Here is an 8,068-nt window from a genome sequence, read left to right on the forward strand (position 1 = left end):
TATCACCCTAACTACTCAACAATTTGCTCAACTCATGAGTAATCAGAAAGGGAAAGAAGCTGCTTATCCTAAAACTGAGGATGAGTTAGAGGCAAACTTTGCAGGTATGGCATACTTAAACTATGGCTATGCATCTAAAACTCCCCATGAATGGATCATAGACTCAGGAGCTTCAAATCATATGGTTTCTGATCTGACAATTTTGATGAATAAAAGGGAATTGAAAAATAAACCCAAAATAAACCTGCCCAATGGAGAAACATCTACTGTTTCCCATGTTGAGACTTACACTTTTTCAAATGGACTGACCTTAAACAATGATACGTGCAATTTATATAGACTTTTTAGCCTCTTATTGCACGCATTTCTATGCCATTTTCATTGCTTTGTATTGCAAAATGCCCCGAATTGGCTACTTTGGTTTGTTTTGTCTTAATTGCAGAAATAAACCTTAAAGTAGTGGAACCGTGCCTTTTTCGTCCGTCTTAGCATGCATTTTGAGGAGATGGAGGTTTTAGAGCAGAAGTCGTACCTCGGGAAGCGTGAAGGAGTCCTTAGAAGACTAACCAAACGAAGTCAAGGCTGTTTTCAGTGGAAGATACTCGTTCGAGAGCTTTTATGGGTCGATCGAGTAGTTTGGCAGTTGCAGGTGTTCGATCGAGTGGTTCTTGAACTCGATCGAAATGGGCTAATTTGGAAGTGTTCGATCGAGAGCTGCTTTTGCTTGATCGAACGGTTTTGCTGAAGATTCACTCGATCGAGTAGTTTGAAAAGGCTCGATCGAGTGACTAGCTATTTTACACGGGTTAATTAATTCGTGTTAGGTTTATTTATGTTAATAAAACGCTTCCCTATATAAGGGAAGTCGTCATTAGGTCATAAACAGACTTTACATACTCTTTCATACTCTTAAACCTTTGTTTTGGCTCTTAATTCGCCTGCTACTCCGTTCTTTACGCCGGATTCGCTCTTTTGTAATCTTTCTTTACCCTTAATCTCAATCTAATCCTTCGCTTGCCCTAAATTATTGTTTTACTTTGTCTTTTGTTCTTTAATTCTTATTGTTATCATTGTTAGTGTATGCTTCATCTTCTTAATTTCTTTATTATGTCTCTTAGTATATTCATCGTTATTGTTGTTAAATCTGATAGCATACGTAGCTAATCTCCCTATGTTAGGATTATGGGAGCCATGGTAGTAATGTGACGATGTTGTGAATAGGCTAGATAATTGATTGTGAGAACCTGTGACCATAGCAATATAACTGTAACATGTTTAGTTGAGTGCACGCTTCTAAACCACTTTAATCTGGTTAAATTCGCTCCTAGATCGGAAGATTGGAATGAACAAACCTGCTATGAACAGTAGACTACCCTAATGAGGATGAAAGTTAAGTTAGTTGTAATCTAGGGTGGATAGCAGACCGGAACGACCTTTCCCTCACAGTAGATTTTCTAGACTATTTATGACTGAGTTAGTGAACTTCCATGGTGAACCGAAATCGTGACATACCTCTCCTTATCTGATTAATCTTAGCTTTTTCTTGCCTTTATTGCTCTTGCCTTTACTTCTCTTGCCTTACATCTTCAGTAGTTTAGAAAACAAATTTAAAACCCCCCAATTGTGACCCGACAGACGTGCTTAGCAGATAGATACTTAGCCTCCCTGTGGAGATCGACCCTACTTACCGCTAGCTTCTATTAGTAGTAATAGGTATTTATTTTTGGTACCTAACGACGGTATCAAATTTTGGCGTCGTTGTCGGGGAGGCAATAGCTTATTTATCTGTGGTTGTTTCGTTTGTCTCTCCATCTCGGGGAATTTTTAATTCCTTGAAACATTTCTTATTTATTTTCTCCAGTGCTGTTTATGCCCAGGTCTAACAGGTTAGAGTTAATTCCAGTTGATCATGAACCAGAGAGGACCTTTCGTTATAGACAGAGACTGCAGAGAAAGATTCAAAAGGAAGCCTTGAGTACTTTTGAACCTGAGCTAGAACACTTTCTGTTTGCAGAAGACCCGTCTTGTGAAGAAGATAAATCTATTTCTGCCGTACAGTGAAAATGCTTAATATCGCGAGTCACTCAGAGCCCACAGCTGCCTCAATTCCTAAAGGTTTCAAACTTGCGACTGAAGATGGGAATACATTTGACATTCGGCAGTCCTACATCAATCCTTCCGGGAGAGCCATGCTTTATATGTTCACCATCCGGGCATAAGAACTTGGCACAAGTTTGTGGCCAATACTTTAATTGCTAGGAGAGGCACCAACCACTTCACCGAACTCGACTTTGTCTACCTCGAGTCCTTCTTGAATATTAATGGAAAGTCCACCCGAAAATAAACATTGATTGAGCGGTGGTTAGAGATTGATAATGGGAAAGAGGGAGCGGCCTTTATTGTAAACGGGGGCTTGGTAACAAGGTTAGCTAAACACTTTAACCCGGAGTTAAACAAGGATAATACCTACAAACCGGTTAAGGGAAACAACCTTCTTGACATGAGTACTTTGATCAACAAGTTTCATTGGGTCAAAAATGACAATCTTGACCATAAATTTGAATGGCTCATCAAGGAAGCCAAGTCCATTGTCTTGCCCACCAAGATTTGCCGTATCTCCGCCCATAGACCAAACTACCTCATTCCCGTCTCCAAAGAAGCCGAATCGATAATCAAGCAACACAAGGATCCGATTGCAAAGCCCTCCTCCTCTACCATTGTGACTCCACCCTATCCTTTTGCCTACCAAGAGTTTAAACCAAGTGGCTCTAATGTTGTGGTAGACAATGATTACTTGACCAAATTGATGCAACAAATGCATAGAGAAGCTTATGATGACCGGGTGAATGCTTATCGAGCCCAATATCCGCCATTACTACATCTTGCTAAGCAAGGACTTCTTGATTCTTCATGTCCTTTACCTAGTTGGGCGGATAAGGAAGTGTTCTTCCCTAGTACTTCTCAAGATGCCAAAAAGGATAGTCGGGTGGCTAATGGAAAGGAGGTTGTTGTTGTTGAAGACGAGGAAGGTATTGGTTCATGCCAAGAAGACAAAGTTCGAGTTCTGATGACGAAGAAGTTGGTGAATCCTCCGGTCCAATGAAGGTTGATAATGATGAAATTGATGATGATGATGATGATGATAGTTTCGATGATGATGATGATGGCGGTGATGAGGCCGGTGGTGATGATGTGGCAATGAGGGACAATTGAAGGTTGACAAGACTTAATGGAGGATACCACAAGTGCGGGGTTGATTGCTTAGCTTCAACCTACTCCATTGTGAGTCTCCTACCCCTCCTTTAGCTTTGTCTTTATATCATATTTTTAATCTTTATCTTAATCATTGGTAGAGTCATTTTTGGCTCTTGATAATTTCGAGTCCTAGCACCATTCAAAGGACTCCCACCTCGGTCCCATTGAGGTGTTTTATATTTTGTTCCCATTTGCAAAATCCAAAATGACAAATTAGAATTCATGCATTGCATACTTGCCTTGTGCATGAACTTCCCCTCTTTTAACACTAGAAATAGTGTCTTGTTCGGTTTGGTGAAGTTCACTCACAAGGAGTGCGAGTCAATTCAAATTGGCTCTCCAATTAATCGAAAGCATGCATCATGTAGTATAGATTAGTTTGCATCACTTGTATATATTTATCACATGTACATATCTCACATATAGCTTTCATCTAGTTTAGAAATCATGCATTTTCATATAGATTGCATTGCATAATTTCCTATCGTATTGGTCATTGAGGACAATGCCCATACTAGTGTGGGGACGGGAAATTCTAACCTTTCAAAATAAAAAAAAAAATTATAAAAATTGAAAAATTCTCAAAAATCCAAAAACATGTTCATTCCTTTGTAGTGTAGAATTGTACATATTGTATATATTTGTGTTTGTTTGTCACTCTTATCACATTGAACCGACTACGCCACATTCGAGGCATGAAGGAAATAGAAGACCGTATGGTATGATCTTTCCAAATCTCCTTCCTCCTTTTATATGTTAATGGCAATGTGGCTTTATTTTGGTTGATGCGGTACAAACCAATATGTTGTTAGGAGTTGCATTTAGTTTATATGGCATACTAGTTGATAGAAGCATTTGCATTAGGTTGTATATATGTTAGTTGCATCATTGCATGTAGTTGCATTCTAGGAAAAATTTTGTGAAAACATCTATTTGGGAAGCTTAATAAGTGTATATAAGGCCCTTGTAGATATTTTTTCTTCTTGAGACTTTGCTCATTAGAATACCTCCAAAATACCCTAGGATGTATCATGCTAGTATCCTTTAACCCATGGACTAAGGCCTAGTCAAGAGTACCTTGTGATGTGATAACTCCTTGGCTACCGTTTATTCCAAAGTGACCCTTGAAACCATGCAACCATCTTCCACTTCTATCATATCTTTCACACAAAAAGGGAATGGGCACAAAAATTCTCAATTTGAGTTCAAGCATCAAAATAAAAATCAAGAAGTTTGCACAAATTGCATCAAAGAAAATAGGAGTACAAAAATGAGAACTCCTATACTCAAATAAAAGTACCCTCGTTATAAATTAGGGTGACTTTGAAAATGTTCAAAAATTGCAAAAATTAAAAATTGCCAAGTATCAAAATGCCAAACATCAAAAAATGGCAAGAAATTGTTCTCAAAAATGTCAAATGCCACAAGAAATTGGGGGGAATAACAAAATCAAAAGCAAACTCCCATTATGAAACTCAAAAGCATATTGATCCCTTTTTCCATTGATCCCACTTTTGTGCATGGTGGAGAGGGGACGACCCTTCTTCTTGTCTAGGCAAGAAGGGGAATTCCGCGATCCTACAGTGTTTCTAACACCATAGGGAGTCTACTCTTGACAAAAGCATTTAGCAATTGAGGACAAAGATACCCTAACTTGACACAACTTGGAGGTGATTTGTTGGTATCCTCCTAGGCTTAGTAACTTGAAGAAACGATATCTATAATGTAGTGTGTACTCTTAGATTGCTTTACTTTTAGATAATTTCCACCACTTAGATGATGAAAGTGGCTATTCCTTTTTGTAGATGCATCCATTACTTGTTTTGTGTGCTTAATGCTTGGATGTATCGCCATTTTGACAAGCCCCACCTTGCCTTGCAAGGAGGCATCTTACCTCATGGATGTCTTGATGTGAGTTGAAGGGGAGGAGTGATACCCGCTAATTGTCTCATATTGGCTATATTAGTAGGATAGTTTAAATAAAGGTCATAGTTTTAGTCACCTCTTTACTCGGGACGAGCAAAGGTTCGGTTTGGGATGTTTGATGTGACTCATATTTGAGCACATTTAGTCCCTGAATTAACCTCGTTCCCATGCTTTCTAGCATATATTAGGGTCATTTCTTATCTTTAGTTCCTCACTTTGCATATTCTTTGAGGTTTTGTGTCCTTGGTAGGAGAGGATTGCTAGTCTTGCATTTATGGAGCTAAATGGATCGCTTCTAATGACCAAGCATCGAAGAGGAGACCACCACTAGAAGCCTAAGCAAATAAATCAAGTGAATTGGGCAATGATGAAAGATCCGTGCGTCCCTAAGACAGTCCCCACGGATTGTTAGGTAGCCAAGAATAAGAGAATAACCCTGTCTCAGGATCCGAGCGTCCCGAGCTCAGGACGAGCATCTCAGCCTAGGATCCGGGCGTCCCGATGCCAGCCCGAGCGGATCACCTTACAGGACCAAGCGTGCTTCAGGCCAGGACGCGCGGATTTCCCTGAGAGTTTTTACTCAAGCCGTGCATGTCCCTCGGGAGTTGCAAATTATCAAGCTTCTCTTTGGGTCTTAATCGTTTTTTAAGCCCTTAATAACCCTAATCCTTGTACTTAATTTTAGTATAAATATCCTATTATACTACCTAGATTAGCATCTTATCATAATCAATCTTAGAATCAAGTACTAAGCTCCTTCTAAATCTCTTAATTTAGTCTTAATCAAAGTTATAATACACATTTTAATATTAATCACATCTTAATCTTTTCTTAAATCTCTCAATTGTTCTTAGTTTTATTTGGGTAATTAGAAGATTATTTGGGGTTTATTGGAGGATTGACAACTCTCCATCAATCATCAAGTTTCCTTATATTATTCTTTGTTTTATATTTGGATCATCTCAAGTTGGTATAATCCCTTTACCTTTCCTTAATTATTGTTAATTACTTCATTTATTCATCATGTTTTGCTTTGTTAATGTGATTGACATCCTTATTAGCATGTTAAACTTGATCATGAGTGAGTAGTCTCTTAGCTAGGGTTAATGGGGAATTAGGGGAAACAATCATGGGAATTGATTTGTGCTTAATCTAATATGCTTTTATAATCACTTGCTTGCTTGTTGTGATTTCAACCTATGCACGTGTTATGTTTGATGAAATGCTAGACTATGAAACCTTGCATTTTTTACCCATCTCTTATCTTTTCAATGAGGCTTGTAAGATATAAACCAAATCAAGCCTTGTTAGACCATGCATAGAGTTGAATAGGAAGAGGCTAAGTCGACTTGTAGGTGTTGTAAAGTCTTGATCGACTTGGCTCCGGACCTAAATCTTCCTAGGAATTGTAAGATATACACTAACTCGATTCCATCACAACAATAAGTTGCTTGCATCTATTTGAGAACATGTTTGTATGATCTATTTCCATGATTCCCTTATGAACCGATGACACCCTAGTGCCTTTAATCAATTGTTTACAAACCCCTTTAATTGCTTTACTTTGTTTTCGTTAATTTACATTCATCTTATTGATTAGTTTAGACCACATCTCATCTCAACCCAAATTTGTGACACCCTAAGACATAACTACTTGCAATTTAAATCCTATATCGATACCCGTCCCTTGGGATCCGACCTTTGCTTATAGCTCTACTAAGAGTAGTTTGTAAAGATATAAATATTGTTTTGGTGAACAATAACGACTAACTCACACCAAGAATATCAAAACTAGGTCGTGCATTGCACGGGCACAAAACTAGTTAAATATTGATGAGGTGTAAATTTAAAAGTTATTAATAATACATTAAAAAAAAAGATTTTCTATGGTGTACCCCTATGTTTTCCCAAATTCTACCATAATATACCCTCGATTTTTAGGAAACATCTAATATACCCCTAAACTCCCATATTAGTTCCTAAAATATCCGAAGTATCCAAATTCGAGTTTTTTAATGGTTACATATTGTTGTAAAAATTGTACATTGATGTCTAAGGGTTATATTGATTGCTCTGCGTATTCTAGATGAGTAATCAACTAAAACCGCCCAAATATAATATTTAAAATTGTAAAATTTTAATAGCATTTAGGGTATTTATAGAACTATTTACTAAGTTTAGGGGTACCTTACGTGATTTTGAAAAAGTGAGGGTATATTGTAAAATCCGGAAAAATACAGGAGTACATCGTAGAAAAACCCAAAAAAATGCATTGCGCGGGATTATACTATTGAAGTTATGGAAGAAATAAGAATGGAGATTTTATAAAGACAGTAAGTGGATTATACATCTGATGTAGTACATCAGATGGTATAGTTTTTGAGTATTAAGATAAAAAAATTGAGTTTTAATTATAAAGTTTTGAGTTTTATTATAAAATTTTGGGTTATGCTTTTTCACATACGAATTTTACTCTTACATACAACTTTTACGATTTTACCCTTGTCATTTTTTCAATCTCATTTTCTCAAAACCAATTAATTACCCAACCTTCCCTCACCAGTCACCACCAATCGGCCACCACCACCTTCCGAACCGGCTAACAACAACGGGTACCATCGTCAAAACATCAATCGGCCACCGCAAAAGCATTTACAGAATTACATTATTACACCCAACTAATTGCACCAAATACTATCTCTTTGCCATTACGTTTTTTTAACGAAGAGGCTGGGAAGAAAGTGCATTCAAAAGTGGGATTGAAAAATTTCAGTCCGTATTGGTTCAACTACTCAAGTAATTGCGTCGTCGATTGATTGGTCGGTTTGTTAATTGATTGATTTCTTGATTAATTAAGTGGCGGTGTTCCAATTTTTTTTTTTTTTTT

Source organism: Silene latifolia, chromosome 4, assembly GCF_048544455.1.
Source record: "Silene latifolia isolate original U9 population chromosome 4, ASM4854445v1, whole genome shotgun sequence".
Classification (NCBI taxonomy): domain Eukaryota; kingdom Viridiplantae; phylum Streptophyta; class Magnoliopsida; order Caryophyllales; family Caryophyllaceae; genus Silene; species Silene latifolia.